Below are 16,264 nucleotides of genomic sequence, written 5' to 3'. Positions count from 1 at the left end.
ACACGGACACCAGGCAGGCATGACGGTAATATAAACATGCAAGCAAAACACTCATATACATAAATCTAAAATAAGTAAATACATCTAATTTTAAATGTTTATTTTATTTTACTATTTCTTTTGTTTTTTTAAAACATTTATTTATTTATTATGTATACATCATACAGCTTTCTGCCTGGATGTATGCACCTGCAGGCCAGAAGAGGGCACCAGACCTAATTATAGATGGTTGTGAGCCACCATGTTGTTGCTGGGAATTGAACTCAGGACCTCTGGAAGAGCAGTCGGTGCTCTTAACCTCTGAGCCATCTCTCCAGCCCTTTCTTTTCTTTTCTTTTCTTTTTTTTTTTTAACATGGAAAGCTTCACGTATTTGCGTGTCATCCTTGTGGAGGGGCCATGCTAATCTTCTCTGTATCGTTCCAATTTTAGTACGAGCACTATTTTGATTCTTTTTTTTTTTTTTTTGATTCTTTTTTTTCGGAGCTGGGGACCGAACCCAGGGCCTTGTGCTTCCTAGGTAAGCGCTCTACCACTGAGCTAAATCCCCAGCCCCCACTATTTTGATTCTTGAGACAGGATTTCTCTGTATAGCCCTGGCTATCCTGGGACTTACTCTGCAGACCAGGCTGGACTTGAACTTGAGATCTGCCTGACTCTGCTTCTGGAGTGCTGGGATCAAAGACCTATGTGCAGCCACTGCTTGGACCACCACCACCCGACTCACCTAAAACTTCGAATGGGAAGAGAGAAAAGAGCAGAGTGGGAAGCCGAGGACTGTGGGAGGGGTTTGGAGTCTCCAACATGGAAATGGCAGAGGCCTTCAGAGCAAAATTCTGCCTCTCAGGGGCTGGAGAGATGGCTCAGCGGTTAAGGGCACTGTCTGCTCTTCCTCCAGAGGTCCTGAGTTCAATTTCCAGCAACCACATGGTGGCTCACAACCCTCTGTAATGGGATCCGATGCCCTCTTCTGGTGTGTCTGAAGACAGCCACAGTGTATTCTCATACATGAAATAAATCTTTTTTTAAAAACTGCTTCTGTTTCTTTTGTGTAAATCCTTGCATCTCCCCAGCCCTTCTGTGGAGATGGTCACTTAGGCAGGCCCCTTGTGTGAGCCGCTGGTTTATTGAAAAGAGATACAGAGATGTATGTATCCCATATCTCGATCAATACTGTTGGATTGGTCAGTAACTGCACCGGAGGGGTTGTGGGAGAATCCCTAAAGCAGCCAATATAGCTGGGAGCCAGCAACGCCATGAGAACCTAAGACACTTCAGAGACGTCTTTAGAAACAAACAAACAAACAAAACATAAAAACCAAGGGGTTCCCCTGTGCTATCAGAACTGGGTTTTGCACAGTTGTCACTAAGAGTGGGTCCTCTTAAACCGAGTTGGTCTAACTTGGTAGATGTGTTCGTTGGAAGAGGTAGCCAGCTTCCTGCCAGCCCAGTGGAACATTGCGTCATCTATAAAGGGAGACACGCTAGTCAAAACAGGATGCAAGGCATCAAAGAGACAATGAAACATCCTGCCGTGGAGTGCTCTTTGTCAATGAATTATCTGGTCCATGCAGGGTGACAGCTATAGTTTCTGCAACCAAAACCATTATTTCGGGACCGAGGAAGATGGGAAGGAAGGAACCTCAGTTAAGAAAATGCCTCCTTAAGACTGGGCTTTGGGGGTTGGGGATTTAGCTCAGTGGTAGAGCGCTTGCCTAGCAAGCGCAAGGCCCTGGGTTCTGTCCCCAGCTCCGAAAAAAAGAAAAAAGAAAAAAAAAGAAAAAAAAAAAAAGACTGGGCTTTGTAGGTAGGCCCATAGGACATTTTTCTTAATTAGTGATTGATGGAGAAGGGCCCGGACCATTGTGGGTGGGGTCATCCCTGAGCTGGTGGTCTTGGGATTTATAAAGAAGCAGGCTGCGTAAGTCATGGGAAACAAGCCATAGGCACACCCCTCCGTGGCTTCTGCATCAGTTCCTGCCTCCAGAGTCCTACCCTGCTTGAGTCCTGCCTTGATGTCTTTCAGAGGTGAACGGTGCTGTGGAAGTGTAAGCTGAATATACCCTGTCCTCCCCATGATTTTGGTCATGGTGTTTCATCATAGCAATGAAAACTCTAACCGGGGCTGGGGATTTAGCTCAGTGGTAGAGCGCTTACCTAGGAAGCTCAAGGCCCTGGGTTCGGTCCCCAGCTCCGAAAAAAAAGAACCAAAAAAAAAAAAAAAAAAAAAGTGGTGTGTCACCACCACCCCGCTTTACTTATTGGGGGCTGGAGAGATGGCTCAGTGGTTAAGAGCACTGTCTGCTCTTCCAGAGGTCCTGAGTTCAATTCCCAGCAACCACATGGTGGCTCACAACCATCTGTAATGAGATCTGATGCCCTCTTCTGGTGTGTCTGAAGACAGTGACAGTGTACTCACATACATACAGTAAATAAATAAAATCTTTAAAAAAAAAAAAAAAAAAAGAAAACTCTGACTAAGCCCACTCCTCTCCCTCTTAGAAAGACTTTCCCCTGTTGGGTGTGCTCGTGCAGATCTGTAATTCTATCACTTGAGAAGCTGAGGCAGGAGGATTGCCATGACTTCAGCCTGGGAGTCATAGGGAGTGCTAGGTTAGGCAGGGTTACAGAGTGAGACCCTGTCTCCGATGGTTTATGAGAGAGTTTAAACCCCCCACCCATCTGTCTCTCTCTGTCTCTCTCTGGTGTGTGTGTGTGTGTGTGTGTACGTGCGACTGCAGAGATCAAATCTCCTAGAGCTTCCTAGAGCTGGAGTTAGAAATGGATCATGAGTCACCCACTATGGACGCTGGGAACTGAATCTGGGTCCCAGGCAAGGGCTGTACACTACCTTAACCACTGAGGCATCTCTCCAGCCCCAGACTTTCTGTTTATGTGTGGAGGACAGAGGACAGCCTCCATGTCCCTCTATTCCTCAAGCACCATCCAGGTTTGTGTTTGTCTCTCATTGGCCAGAGCTTACCAAGGAGGCTACATGCCCAGCTTTAAAACAAACAAACAAACAAACAAACAAACAAACTAGGTTCTATGGGTTGAATTGAGGTCTCCATTGCTTGCATAACAAGCACTTGACCAACCAAACTATGACCCTAGCTGGCCCTGGTTATAACTTCTGGGTACCACTTGCCCTCCCATCCTGTGATCATCCACATACTCCCAGCCCCCTCTTGTCTGCTGTCACCTCTCTTATTAAGTAATCTACTCTCATGAGCGTTTATACGTGTTTATTTTGGAGAGACGGGGTGGGGGGTCTCACTCTGTAGCCTAGGCTAGCCTAGAATGCGCTCGCTATGTAGCCCAGGCTGGCTTGAAAATCACCCCAATCCTCCTGCCTCAGCTTTCCCAGCGCCAGGATGACAGGTGTGAGCCACCACATCTTGTTTCTGGTCCCTTGGTCTTCAGATGACCAGCCGCATTATTTGACCGTCTTGTATTCTCTCCCACGGCCCAGATTTTCGCTCGTCCAGTCGCTCCTTTGACATCTCCACTCACCTGTCTCTCCTAAGCAGCTCAAAGGCGTGCGTGCAATCCACGCTCACAGCTTCTTCCCTGGAAGAGCTCCTTCCATTCCTTCCCTCTGCACAAAAGGCACTGCAAACACCCAGCCCTGAAGCGGAAGTGAGACATCTTGGGTTCCTTCCCTTCAGTCATTAAAAAAAAAAAGTAAAAACACAAGACAAAAACTCAGGGGTAGTAGTGTGGTTTATAATCCTTGTCCTGAGGAGTCAGAGACAGCTGAATCCCTGGGATTCTTGGCTAACCAGTCAGTCTGGCCTGTTAGGTTGAGTTCCAGGGTGTTGAGAAACCTTGTTTGGTTTTTGTTTTTTATTTTTGTTTTTGTTTTTTTTTTTTTTTAAAAAGGCAGATGACACCAGAGGAACAAGTGGCACCAGAGGTTGTCCTCTGACCGTCACATGTATACTCGTGCTGGAGTACATGCATGTGCACTCGTGTGTGTGTGTGTGTGTGTGTGTATGTGTGTGTGTGTGTGTGTGCGCGCTCCTATAAGCCCAGCAATGCAGAGATGGAAACAAGAAGCCCAGAAACTCAGCTATCCAGGGAGTTTGTTTGTGACCAGCCTGGGCTACACAAGACCCTGTCTCAGAACAAAAGCCAAATAATAAGAGACTAGCAGGGTTATAGTTATCTGAAAGCTACTCCTGAAAAATAAAAAATGAGAGAGTTTGGGGAAGCTGTAAAAGTCAGATAAAAATGAATATGGAACGCAGTCAGATGGCCAGAAGCCTCTGTTCCCGTTCATGTCCCCTCTGCCTGTTCATGGCCCCTCCGTAGAGCTGTTTGACTCCAGGACAGAACTTCAGACTCCCTTGAGAATCCATGGCGTAAGGGAGAGCAAAGCAGGAGCATCAGGGTATCTCAGGATCTCCCCTAAGGAATTATAGTCTGTCACTGGGTGCAGAACAATCCCTCAAGGTGCAGTAGCACAGGATCACTCAGTACCCAGAGGCAGCCTCATCTTGGAGGATACTCCAGCCCCCGGGGTCGTGCTATGTCCACACTTCCTGCCCACCCTCCCTCCCCTCACATTTCCAGCCACTGCCTTGGTCGCTGTTCTATGGCCACTGCTGCCTTCCCAGGGAGTTTTCCATACTCAGAATTCCCCCTTCTCTGGGAGGCCTCCTTTGACCTCCTGCCTCACATGCCCCCAGTCGCCCAGTCTCCCTATGATTAACCTTTTCTTTTCCAGAAGACTGATCTCAGCTCGCTGCATGTTTTCTGTGTATTCGTGGGATCTGAGCTTTGTACGAACAGGAAATTGCAAGCATTTTAGTGATTACTGCTTCCCAGGGCTCAGAGCAGTGCCCAGCATACAGTTGAATAACTTTGGCAAGTGTGGGTTCCTAAGGTTGGATGCAGACGGGATCTACATGGTGGCTAAGTCCTATAATCTAAACACTTGGGAGACTAAGGCAGGAGGATTACTATGAGTCACAGGACAGCCTGGATAACACAGTGACTTCCAGACCAGTGCGGGCTACAGAGTAAGACCCCGTCTCAGAATAAATAATAAACAAACACCAAAACAATGCCACCTGCCGACAGCCAAGTGTTGAACCAAGTAGGCAGACACTGTACATATGCAAAGTCACTAATGTTGGTATTCTGTCTAAGCTCCACCCCCACAGCTACCTGGCAGCAGCCAAGTAGGCTCCGCCCACAGTTGCCTGACAACAGCCAGCTGTGCCTGACTAAGGAGCTGGTTGCCCTCTCCTCTTCCTCTTACTCCTCTCTTTCTCTCTCTTATTCTTCCACTTCTTTGTCCTCTTTGTCCCTGTCCCTTCTCTCCCCACCCCACCCCCTTCCCTCCACGTGCCCATGGCCAGCCACCTTTCCTCTCCTCTCCTCTTCTTCTCATTAAACCTTTCCACATGTTGGTTTGGTGTGCTTTGTTCGGGTGAGCCGAGATTTAAACCCCAACATTGGTCCTAACAACCAATATCCTGTGTTCCTCTCTTCTCCTCTGCTTCCTGCAACTCACTCTTCCACATTCAGATCACCTTCAGATCAGCTTGGTTTTACTTTCTGCACACAGCACTTGTCTCTCTGTAAGTAACCAGCTTATTTCAGTTAGCAGACTGTCCTCCGCCTCAGCTAGGAGGCAAACGGCAGGGTTTTTTAAACGTAACGCAGTATTCTGGTTTCTTAAGATTTATTTTTTTATTTATATGAGTACACTGTCACTGTCTTCAGACACACCAGAAGAGGGCATCAGACCCCATTACAGATGGTTGTGAGCCACCATGTGGTTGCTGGGATTTGAACTCAGGACCTCTGGAAGAGCAGTCAGTGCTCTTAACCAATAGGATTTGATTCTTCTTTACAGTTAAATAAGAACCCGCTAGCATAACTATAGCACATTTTCTTTATCTGTCAGCCGGCATGAGGCTGACTGAGAGCCTCGACCCTGCGTAGTTAACCTTATTCTGAGTTTCACCATGTACTCACACCACATTCCAAGTGTCCACGTAACAACTGTGATCCTTGTTTCCGAGATGAGAAGATGGAAGCTCGGTAAGCATGGAGGCACACCCTGCCACATCGTGTGACAGGATCCAAAGCGGTCGGTGTGATGCGAGAGGCCAGGGTTACTCATGTGGACCGTGTGACGGTCTGTGTGTCTGTAAAATACTGAGGGGCTGGAGAGATGACTCAGAGGTCCTGAGTTCAATTCCCAGCAACCACATGGTGACTCACAGCCATTTTAGTGGGATCTGATGCCCTCTTCTGGTGTGTCTGAAGACAGCGGCAGTGTACGCATTTGTAAAATATATATATATATTTTATATATATATAAAGAACATTCATTTTATGATGAGCTGAAATCCTCAAGATGAACTGGGCGCTGCAGCCACTGTCTTCCTGAGTTTAGGTGTCCATCACAGAATAATCAATGATTGACAGGTGTGAGATATTTCACTGGCCTGGGCTGCCTCAGTAGTGTGTCACAACAGCCTTGGTGGGGTAAGCCACATTTACCACACGCTGACCTCTGAAAGTGGCTGCCTTGCACATGTACCAGACACTTCCTAAGGGACGACATCTCCTGTCACGTTGCCCCCACACTGCCTCAGGACCAAAGAACCTTTCCTAGGATTTACTTATTAGGATTCTTTTATTCCGAGGTAGGGTCTTATGTATTCCAGGTTAGCCCCGAACTCACTGCATAGCTGAAGATAACTTCTGTTTTCACCCCTCCATCTCCCAAGTGCTGAGATTACAGACATTCCAGGATCCCTGACGTGGAGATTTGCACAGTGTGCAGAAGGTCTTCGATTTGATTCCCGGGAAGGAAGGAGACTGGGGGAGGGGTGGAGAGGAGGAGAGGAGCTTCCCACTTGAAACGCATGTTCAATAGATTTCAATCTATTCAAGGTTGTGTTACCCTCCACACAACCAACTTACGATCATTCTTTTCACCCAAAACAGCAGCAGGATTTCCTTAGCATTCTGCTCCACCCCCACACACCCAGCTTCCCCACCTCTAGGCAACCAGTAATCTACTCTGTGTGCTTATGTATTTATCTAGTCTGGATGTTGCTGCTTTTTGGCTGTTTTGACTCAAGCTGCTGTGAGCATTGCATTGATGAGGGTGTGGATGATTGTAGGCACGGTGCAGGTATATTTGTTCTCTTAGTGGACGGTCCAGACATATGAGTGCAATGCCCGAGCTCACAATTGCTTTGCACTGAATCCACCGCCAGTCTAGCTAACATATTAGTCCAAAGATAATGTATTTATTTTTATTTTATGTGCACTGGTGCTTTGCCTATATGTACGTGTGTGTGTGTGTGTGTGTGTGTGTGTGTGTGTGTGTGTGTGTGATTTTGGAGTTAGTTATAAGCTTCCATGTGGTTGCTGGGATTTGAACTCAGGACCTCTGGAAGAACAGTCAGTGCTCTTAACCGCTGAGCCATCTCTCCAGCCCCTAGAGATCTTTTGTTAAGGTGTGCTGTATTCACGAGTGTTTTGATTACACGTATGCATGTGCAGTGAGTATGCGCAGGCTCCATAGAGGCAGAGACGGCTGGGTCATTAAGAGCACTGACTCTTCTTGCAGAAGACTGGGTTTGGCTCCCAGTACTCACATGGTGCCTCACAGCCATGTAACTCCAGTTCCGGGGGATCTGACACCCTCTTGTGGCCTCTGTTAGTAACAGGCATGCATGCGGTAACATGTTGGTAACAAACACATGCAGGCAAAACACCCATACATGTAAAAGTAGATTAGACAGACAGACGGACAGCAAGAGAAACAGGCGGACACAGAGAGGTAGACAGACCGACAATCAGACAGAGAATACATGTGTGTCAGTGGAGACCAGAAGAAGCTATCAGATTCCCATGACCTGGAGATACAAACCTGTGAACTACCTAATGTGGGTCCTGGGAACTGAACTCTGGTCCTCTGCAAGAGCGGCACTTGCTCTTACCTCCAGAGCTGTCTCTCCAGGGAAGTCTTGAGCAGCGCTGTCAGCACCTACTTGACCCAGGAGCCTGGTCAACTTTGAGTGCACCAAGTAGTAAGGAATGGTCTCTGAGACCGGATGCCTGATGCCCTGGAGGGGAAACTGTTGCCAGTGACAGGCTGTTTCCAACCTCATTCCCAGTATTTCCTCCTTTCCTAAGAGACCCAGTCAGTAAGTGAGACTTGCACCATTTTGCCCTGCAGAGTTTCTAATCAAGGGCAGGAATTTTCAAGGCTAGAGGTGTTGTCAATACCTAGCGGGATGATCTACTTATTGAAAACAATTAGGATTTCAGAAGTCAAGTAAACAGAGGGCTAATTAATGTCTTTCCCAACTCTTCAGTTGTTGCAACACCTTGCTTTAGGATTGAGTCTACATCCGCTCCTTGGGGCGGGTCCCTCCTCCTTCCAGATACAGGGCATATTCAGGGCATATAGATTGGAAATTGATGTTGGGATCTGCAGGACCAGAGAATCTCAGAACAAGGCAGGAAGGTGAGAGAGGGACCTGCTCTGGGGACAGGTTCAAGGACAGTGCCTGAGACTTCTCATGTTCTTTTTTTTTTAAATTAATTTATTTATTTAATGTGAGTACATTGTCATTGTCTTCAGACACACCAGAAGAGAGAATTGGATCTCATTACAGATGGTTGTGAGCCACCATGTGGTTGCTGGGAGTTGAACTCAGGACCTCTGGAAGAGCAGTCAGTGCTCTTAACCACTGAGCCATCCCTCCAGCCCCCGACTTCTCAGGTTCTTAAGGTTGTCCTGTTTAGATTTTTGACAACCCTTTGCCAGGTCGATGGTGTCAGATATCCAAACTGTCACTATTTTCTCCAACTTTGCCACTTTCTCCCCAAAGAAGAGCCACTTGGCAAAGTACTGGCTGTGTGATCAATGTCAGCAATAACACACAGGGGTTATGCTGAGAGATCAGAGAACCTCGCACACTCATGTCCTTGGGAGGAGACGACAGTTGGGCAGTTTTCTTAGGTGAGGAGGCCAACAAACATGCTTGTTGCTGTGGTTTTGTTTTGATTTTATCACGGGGTGTGGCTAGCACTTGTTCAGAACCACAGGGACTTTACAACTCCTGAGCTGTCTTTATTAGGTTGAAGTTCAGGTCTGTTTACAATTCTCAGAATAAATCCTGGAATTTACACACATTTCATTTAGGTCCTCCAAGGCTCTTTGCCAAAACCCTCCCTCTCCCTCTCCCAGTATCCTTGAGCTGCAGATTAGTGACATTGTATCTGTTTTCTAGAAGGCAAGAATGTGGGGGCAGATAGGCAAAGGGCTTTACTTAGGTTCTCGGAGTAAGTGGACCATGGGTTGAAAATAAACTCTAAACCCATCGTTCATCACCCCTTTCATGGTGGGAGAGATCAGGAGTTGATTTCTTTTATGTCTGGGTTTGCAAGGGAAGAACATTGCTATTTGGGGAACAGGTGCCTACAACACCCACCCTGGGTAATCCCAGAGGATTCAAATGTTACCATTCCAGCTCATGGACTAAGGAAAAGCCAAGATTATCAAGAAGGTACAAGATGCTCCGTTCTTTCTTTCTTTTCCTTCCTTTCAAAGATTTATTTGTTTATTCATTTTATATCTCTGAGTGCTCTATCTGCATGTATATCCGCATCCCAAAAGAGGGCATCAGATCATGTTATAGGTGGTTGTGTGCCATCACGTGATTGCTGGGAATTGAATTCAGGACCTCTGGAAGAGCTCTTAACCACTAAGCCATCTCTCCACCCACAGCACCTTGCTTTCTTATCCTTGGTAAACAGCTGGGTTAGTCCAGGGTTGCAAAAAAGTCTCTTCAGCAAAATGCCTGTGTGGATTGTCTTTTGCTACTTTGTAGGTACTTTCTTCCACACTCATCCACCCATTTCTTTCACTCTCTCAATCCCCTAACGCTAGATAAAAAAGAAAAAAGGGAGCGCAAGGCCCTGGGTTCGGTCCCCAGCTCCGAAAAAAAAGAACAAAAAAAAAAAGAAAAGAAAGAAAGAAAGAAAGAAAGAAAGAAAGAAAGAAAGAAAGAAAGAAAAAAGGGGTAGAGAGGAAAAGAAAGAGACCCCTGAACAAAGTCAGGGTTTGGAAAGGGGTGATGTTATCAGACTACTTCCTGTTGATTAAGGGGGCAATGTTATCCTTAGACTACTTCCTGTCGATTAGGGGTGTTGAGTTCTTTGGGGCAAGTTTGATCTTCGCTGTGGGGATATCTAGTTTCTTATTTTACTTGTTCCTTTGAGCAAGACTACTTAACAGATTGTGACCAACAACCAACAACCCACCCACACCACCTACTGGGGCTCTAGCATTTATAGCCCCTCAGAAAAGTTCCCAGAATTCCAAATGTCACACAATCGCAGAGAGTATCTGCAGCTGGCAAAAACACCCCTCCGCTACAGCACGAGGCAAGTCATAGTCAGTTGACGCAGACAGTTGGAAGCAGCCCCACGTCCCCACACATAGGATTAAAATGAAAGCACATTCTTACAATATTAGTTTTTTCAAAGAATCCAAAATTCCAGAATTCCCACTCTATGTCTGTCTGTGGGTACCAAAGTAGTTGAGATTTCGTTGGCAGTGTCCCCTGTCAGAACCCACCCAGAGTAAATAAAGTAGGTGCCTTGGAGAGACTGCAATGGCTGTGGTTGTCACTGAATAGCTTCAGGACCAAGTAGGAAATACTAAAGTTCTTCGTGGAATCAAAGTGTGCAATGTTCTAAGAACATAATGGCTAGAGAAAAGAAAACCTGTGGTGGCCATGAGGGCTCTGGTATACGTCACACTGGTATCCTCTGGTGGTCATGAATTTATTGGAAAAGGGAATCATATGTTAACATCAGAATGGGACCTATAAGGTCAAACCCGATAATTCATTTAGTTTTTTGGGTTTTTGTTTTGTTTTGTTTTGTTGTTTTGGTATTTTGATGCAGAGTTTCTCTATGAATCCCTGCCTATTCTGGATTCTCATCATAGACCAGGCTGGCCTTGAACTCACAAAAGTCTACCTGCCTCTGGCTCCAGAGTTCTGGGTTTAAAGGCATGTGATACCACTGCCTGACTGATTCATTCAGTTTTATTTTATATACATAGGGGTTTTGCCTGCATGTGTGTATGTGCAGCATGTGAGTGCCCGGTGTCCAGAGAGGCCAGAAGAGGGCTCTGTATCCCCTAGAACTGGAGTTACAAATAGTTGTGAGCTGCCATGTGGGAGTGACCTAGTATCCAAACTCAGGTCCTATACAAGAGTACTGGGTGCTTTTAAGCACTGAGCCATCTCTGCAGCCACAGTGAAGTAAGTTTTAGAGAGATCCCTCATGGTGAGACACATCTTAGTCCCAAGCACTTGGGAGGCAGAGGGATGTGGATCTCTGTGAGTTCAAGGCCTGCATGTCCACATAGTGAGTCCACATAGTGGACTGTGTTGTAGAAATGTAAGCCAAGTAAACCCTTTCCCTCCCCAGTTGATTTGGTCATGGTGTTTCATCACAGCAATAGTGACCCTATGACATCCACAGAAGATGACAAAGTGAATTCCCTGAGGACAAACATTTGAACGTTCTCTAATATGCACATTCTCAATGAGAGAAATACTGGTCCTTAAAAAGAGAAAAAAAGTGGGCTGGAGAGATGGCTCAGCCGTTAAGAGAACCGTCTGCTCTTCCAGAGGTCCTGAGTTCAATTCCCAGCAACCACATGGTGGCTCACAACCATCTGTAATGGGATCCGATGACCTCTTCCGGTGTGCATGAAGACAGTGACAGTGAACTCATATATACAAGATAAAGAAGCCTTATTACATTGAGAGAGAGAGAGAGAGAGAGAGAGAGAGAGAGAGAGAGAGAGGTTATTCTGAGAAGATGAAAGCGTGACCCTCCAAAACTCACTACCACCTCATTTCTTAGTAATTAATTCCTCTCACTGTGGAGCATTTGAATATAGTGTGCTTTTTTTTTCTCCTCGGGGAAGTTTTCTTTCTTTTTCTTTTTTTAAGTGTGAAAGCTTAAAGGAAAAAAAGAAACCCTGATGTATGAGCTAGTCTTGATTTGTCAAAGAAAGTCTGTGTCAGCCATTATGGACCAGGACTTAATGTCTGAAAGTCCTTGTGTGTGGGCAGTGCGATGGCACAGCCCAGCAGAAAAGATGCTTGCTATTAAACCTGACATCTGGAGTGCAGTCCCTGAAACCTACACGGTGGAAGCAGAAAACTGACTCTCAAAACTTGTTCTCAGGGTTGGGGATTTAGCTCAGTGGTAGAGCGCTTGCCTAGGAAGCGCAAGGCCCTGGGTTCGGTCCCCTGCTCCGAAAAAAAGAACCCCCCCCCAAAAAAAACAAACTTGTTCTCTGACCTCCCCAATTTCCCTCTGTCTCTGTCTCTCTGTCTCTCTGTCTCTGTCTATCTCTGTCTGTCTGTCTCTCTCCCTCCCTCCCTCCCCTTCCCCCCCCCTCTCTCTCTACACACACACACACACACACACACACACACACACAGACTTTAAGCAAGCTGTGTCCTGAAAGCCAGATGTCCAGGGGTCATGAGAATGATAGTGTCTGGAGGTTGAGTTTTATCATGTGAGCACTCGTACAGAACATAGTCCCCTTCCTGTGCACATCTCACCCACTTAGCTCATGCCAATGGTTGCTCGTGCTAGGATGGATGTAGTTAATTCTGTGTGTGTGTGTGTGTGTGTGTGTGTGTGAGTGTGTGTGCGTGTTTGTATGTGTATGGGTGCGGTACATGCACCAGCCCAGTGTTGATGTCAGAAACCACCCTCGATTGCTCTCCCACCTTATTCACAGAGACAGGGTCTTTCCGTCAACTAGGAACCCACTGATGTGGCTAGTTCAGCTAGCCATCTTGCTCTGGGGATTCCCTGTCTCCAACTCCTTGAAGCTGGAATTAGAGGGCTACCTGGCTTTTGTGTGGATTCTAGGGATCTGAACTCTGTTCTTTATTGTTCTGCAGTGAGCGTTAACCCCGAGCCCTTTCCCCCACCCCAAATTTTTGTGGTTAACTTTAGCACATTATGCAGAACCGAAGAGGTGGCTCAGCCGTTAAAAGCACTGCCTGTTCTTCCAGAGGACCTGGGTTGAATTCCTGGCACCCACTTGGTGACTCACAATGTTTATAACTTGAGTCCCATTTATAGCTTGAGTCCCAGGATATCAGGTGGCATCTTCTGGTCTCTGTGGGCATGGCACACACATGCTGCAAAACCACAGGCAATCAAAATACCCGTATATGTCAAATTTAAAATAACAACGACAACAACAACAATAACAATAACGAACATTCTGAATACAAACGTGGAAAGGAAGGCAGAAGAAATCTCATATTTTATTCTAGTGCCAACTAAATTACTATGATTAATTTTTGTTTTATTTTGTTGAGACAGGGTCTTACTATGTTTCCCTAGCCCGCCTAAAACTCAATATGAAGACTAAGCCAGCGTCAAACTCACAGAGATCTGCCTCTGCCTCTTTATCTCTGCCCCTCTGCTCCTCTACCCCTCTGTTGCCTCTGCCTCTGCCTCTGCCTCTGCCTCTGCCCCTCTGCCCCTCTGCCCCTCTGCCCCTCTGCCCCTCTGCCCCTCTGCCCCTCTGCCCCTCTGCCCCTCTGCCCCTCTGCCCCTCTGCCCCTCTGCCCCTCTGCCCCTCTGCCCCTCTGCCCCTCTGCCCCTCTGCCCCTCTGCCCCTCTGCCCCTCTGCCCCTCTGCCTCCCTAGTGCTGGGATTAAAGGTGTGAGCCACCACATCTAGCCTGGCTTACTAAGACTGTTTCTATTCAGGTATCTGTCCCCTAACACTCCATGTTGGACAAAGCCTGTTGACATACAACCCTTCCCCTTGCTTCCTGGGTCTGCTCTTCAAAGGCAGCTTCCCTCCCCAGAACTCTTGGGACCTATGCAGAGAGACGTTATATCTGACAGCCAGACCAGAGGGCTGGGGGGCTGGGGAGGGGGATGGAGAGGGGAATTGGGGGTGGTAGAGAGGGGTGGCTCAGCCTTTGCCTGCTCTGTGCATGTGGCAAAGCTTTAGAATAGCAAAGTTTATCAGGGACATCCTAATAAAGCATCCCCCTGGCAGTGAGAGAGAGCTACATGGAGGGAGAAGTTTATTTAAAGATGATTTCTAGATTCCTTCCTGGGTTGTCACCAGAAAAAAAAAAGTTGACATGATTGAGGGCTGTTGATAAAATGCCTGTTCTATCTTGGGGTGGCAGGGACTTTGTAAGAGCGCATGGCAGGCCATCAGCTGTTACTCCACCTGGCTTTCCCCAGTCTCATCTCAAATTGCAGGCTGCGTGGTTATTTCTTTATTGTAATACCGTCCTTTCCTTTTGTGTCCATAGAAACAACCAAGAACAGTCCTGTGTGGGGGTCCCTGTGATTCTCACAGCTTTTCTCTGAGCCCAAGAGTTTTGCCTTGATACCAGACCCAGGACTGGTAGGTCTCTGGGGTGGTGTCTTCTAGCTAAATCCAAAGGTCCTTTGCCATTGACTATGGCTTACAATGTGTTCCCCTGAGAAGGCCCGCATTCGGGGTGTAGTTATACAGGGGTCAGAGGCCCCATACTTCTATAGACTGTGCAGCCAACATAAAAAGCACTAACCCTGGCTTTGTCATCAAGCAAAGGGCATGTATTAATAATGTGTAATTTTGGGCTGGAGAGATGGCTCAGCGGTTAAGAGCACCCGACTGCTCTTCCAGAGGTCATGAGTTCAATTCCCAGCAACCACATGGTGGCTCACACAACCATCTGTAAAGAGATCTGATGCCCTCTTCTGGTGTATCTGAAGACAGCTACGGTGTACTTAGATATGTAATAAATAAAAATAAATCTTAAAAAAAAATAATGTGTAATTTTAATGCCCTTTTTGTTGTTTTTCTTTGGAGATAGGGTTTTACTACATAGCCCCAGCAGTCCTGAAACTCGCTATGTAGACCACTCTCTCGACCTCACAGAGATCCAACTACCTCGGCCTCCAGAGGACTAGGATTAAAGGCATGTACCACTACATCAGGGTTAATGCTTCTTTTAAAAAGATGTTAACTCCCTACTCTCTTGAATACCATCGATAAAGTTCGCTGCAAACCCCTTCCCCCCTAAAAAGATTTTATTTTATTTTATTTATTTATTTATTTATTTATTTATTTTTTTGGTTCTTTTTTTCGGAGCTGGGGACCGAACCCAGGGCCTTGCGCTTCCTAGGCAAGCGCTCTACCACTGAGCTAAATCCCCAACCCCTTATTTTTTATTTATGTGTATGAGCGTTTTGCCTATATGCATATATAAATATACCACATGAGTGCCTGGTGCACAAAGGGGCCAGAAGAGGGCATCAGAGTCCCTAAAACTGGACTGGCAGATAGTCGTGAGCTGCCATGTAGGGCAGGAATCAAATCCAGGTCCTCTGCAAGAGCAGCCAGTGTTCCTAACCACTGGGCAATCTCTCCTTAGTGCTTTTCAGAGGTTTGGTTGCTAGATGCACACAGCTAACTTTGTGAGAAACTCTCCAGTATAGTTAATACGAATGTGTTCTCATGGCCGGCCGTTGGGGTAAGCATGAGCTATGACTAATCAGGCCCCAGTGTGAATTTTAGGTGACGTATTCCCATGAGGCATCTTCTGAAGCCTCCGGTTCCTTACAGGTGGGATCCTGGGTAATGACTGGGCCTCCCTATGTGACTCTTCAATAAGATCCGAGTCACCCAGTCAGTGGTCAGCAAAGGACAGGTATGCTGTGGTGACCAGTGAAGCAAGGAGCTGCAACAAAGGAAGGGAGGTGGAAGGGAGGAGAGGAGGGAAGAGGGGAAGGGAGAGAGGGAGAGAGGAGAGTCTGACCTGGTAGAAAAAGAGCTAAACTAGATTTTACACAGGGCTTTTTTTTTTCTTTCTTTCTTTCTTTCTTTCTTTCTTTCTTTCTTTTTTTTTTTCTTTTTCCGGAGCTGAGGACCGAACCCAGGGCCTTGCACTTGCTAGGCAAGTGCTCTACCGCTGAGCTAAATCCCCAACCCCGTAGACAGAGTTTTATCAAAAGATGTAGACAACAGTTTTACGTTGCTGCTGAGTTGCTACACGAAGAGAGGCGTTACCGTCAAGCCTGATGACCCGAGTTCAATTTCCAAGATCCATGTGGTAGAAAGAGGGGAGAGAACAGACTCCTACAAGTTATAGTCTGACCTTCACACCGTACTCACATGCGGGAAGACACATACACACACAAACACACACACACTGATAA

At 46.7% G+C, this 16,264-nt stretch overlaps 1 non-coding gene across 1 annotated transcript; it reads right to left on the bottom strand.

Annotated features, from left to right (window-relative positions):
- Positions 1-348: 348 nt before the first annotated feature.
- On the bottom strand, positions 349-451 carry LOC120095355 (U6 spliceosomal RNA). The gene has a single exon (XR_005490835.1). It is a non-coding gene; the product is annotated as a U6 spliceosomal RNA (small nuclear RNA).
- Between the last annotated feature and the right edge of the window lie 15,813 nt (positions 452-16,264).

This window comes from Rattus norvegicus, chromosome 10 (assembly GCF_036323735.1).
Source record: "Rattus norvegicus strain BN/NHsdMcwi chromosome 10, GRCr8, whole genome shotgun sequence".
Lineage (NCBI taxonomy): Eukaryota > Metazoa > Chordata > Mammalia > Rodentia > Muridae > Rattus > Rattus norvegicus.
Note: the sequence above shows the minus strand (reverse complement) of the source record. Positions and strands in the feature narration are given on the sequence as shown.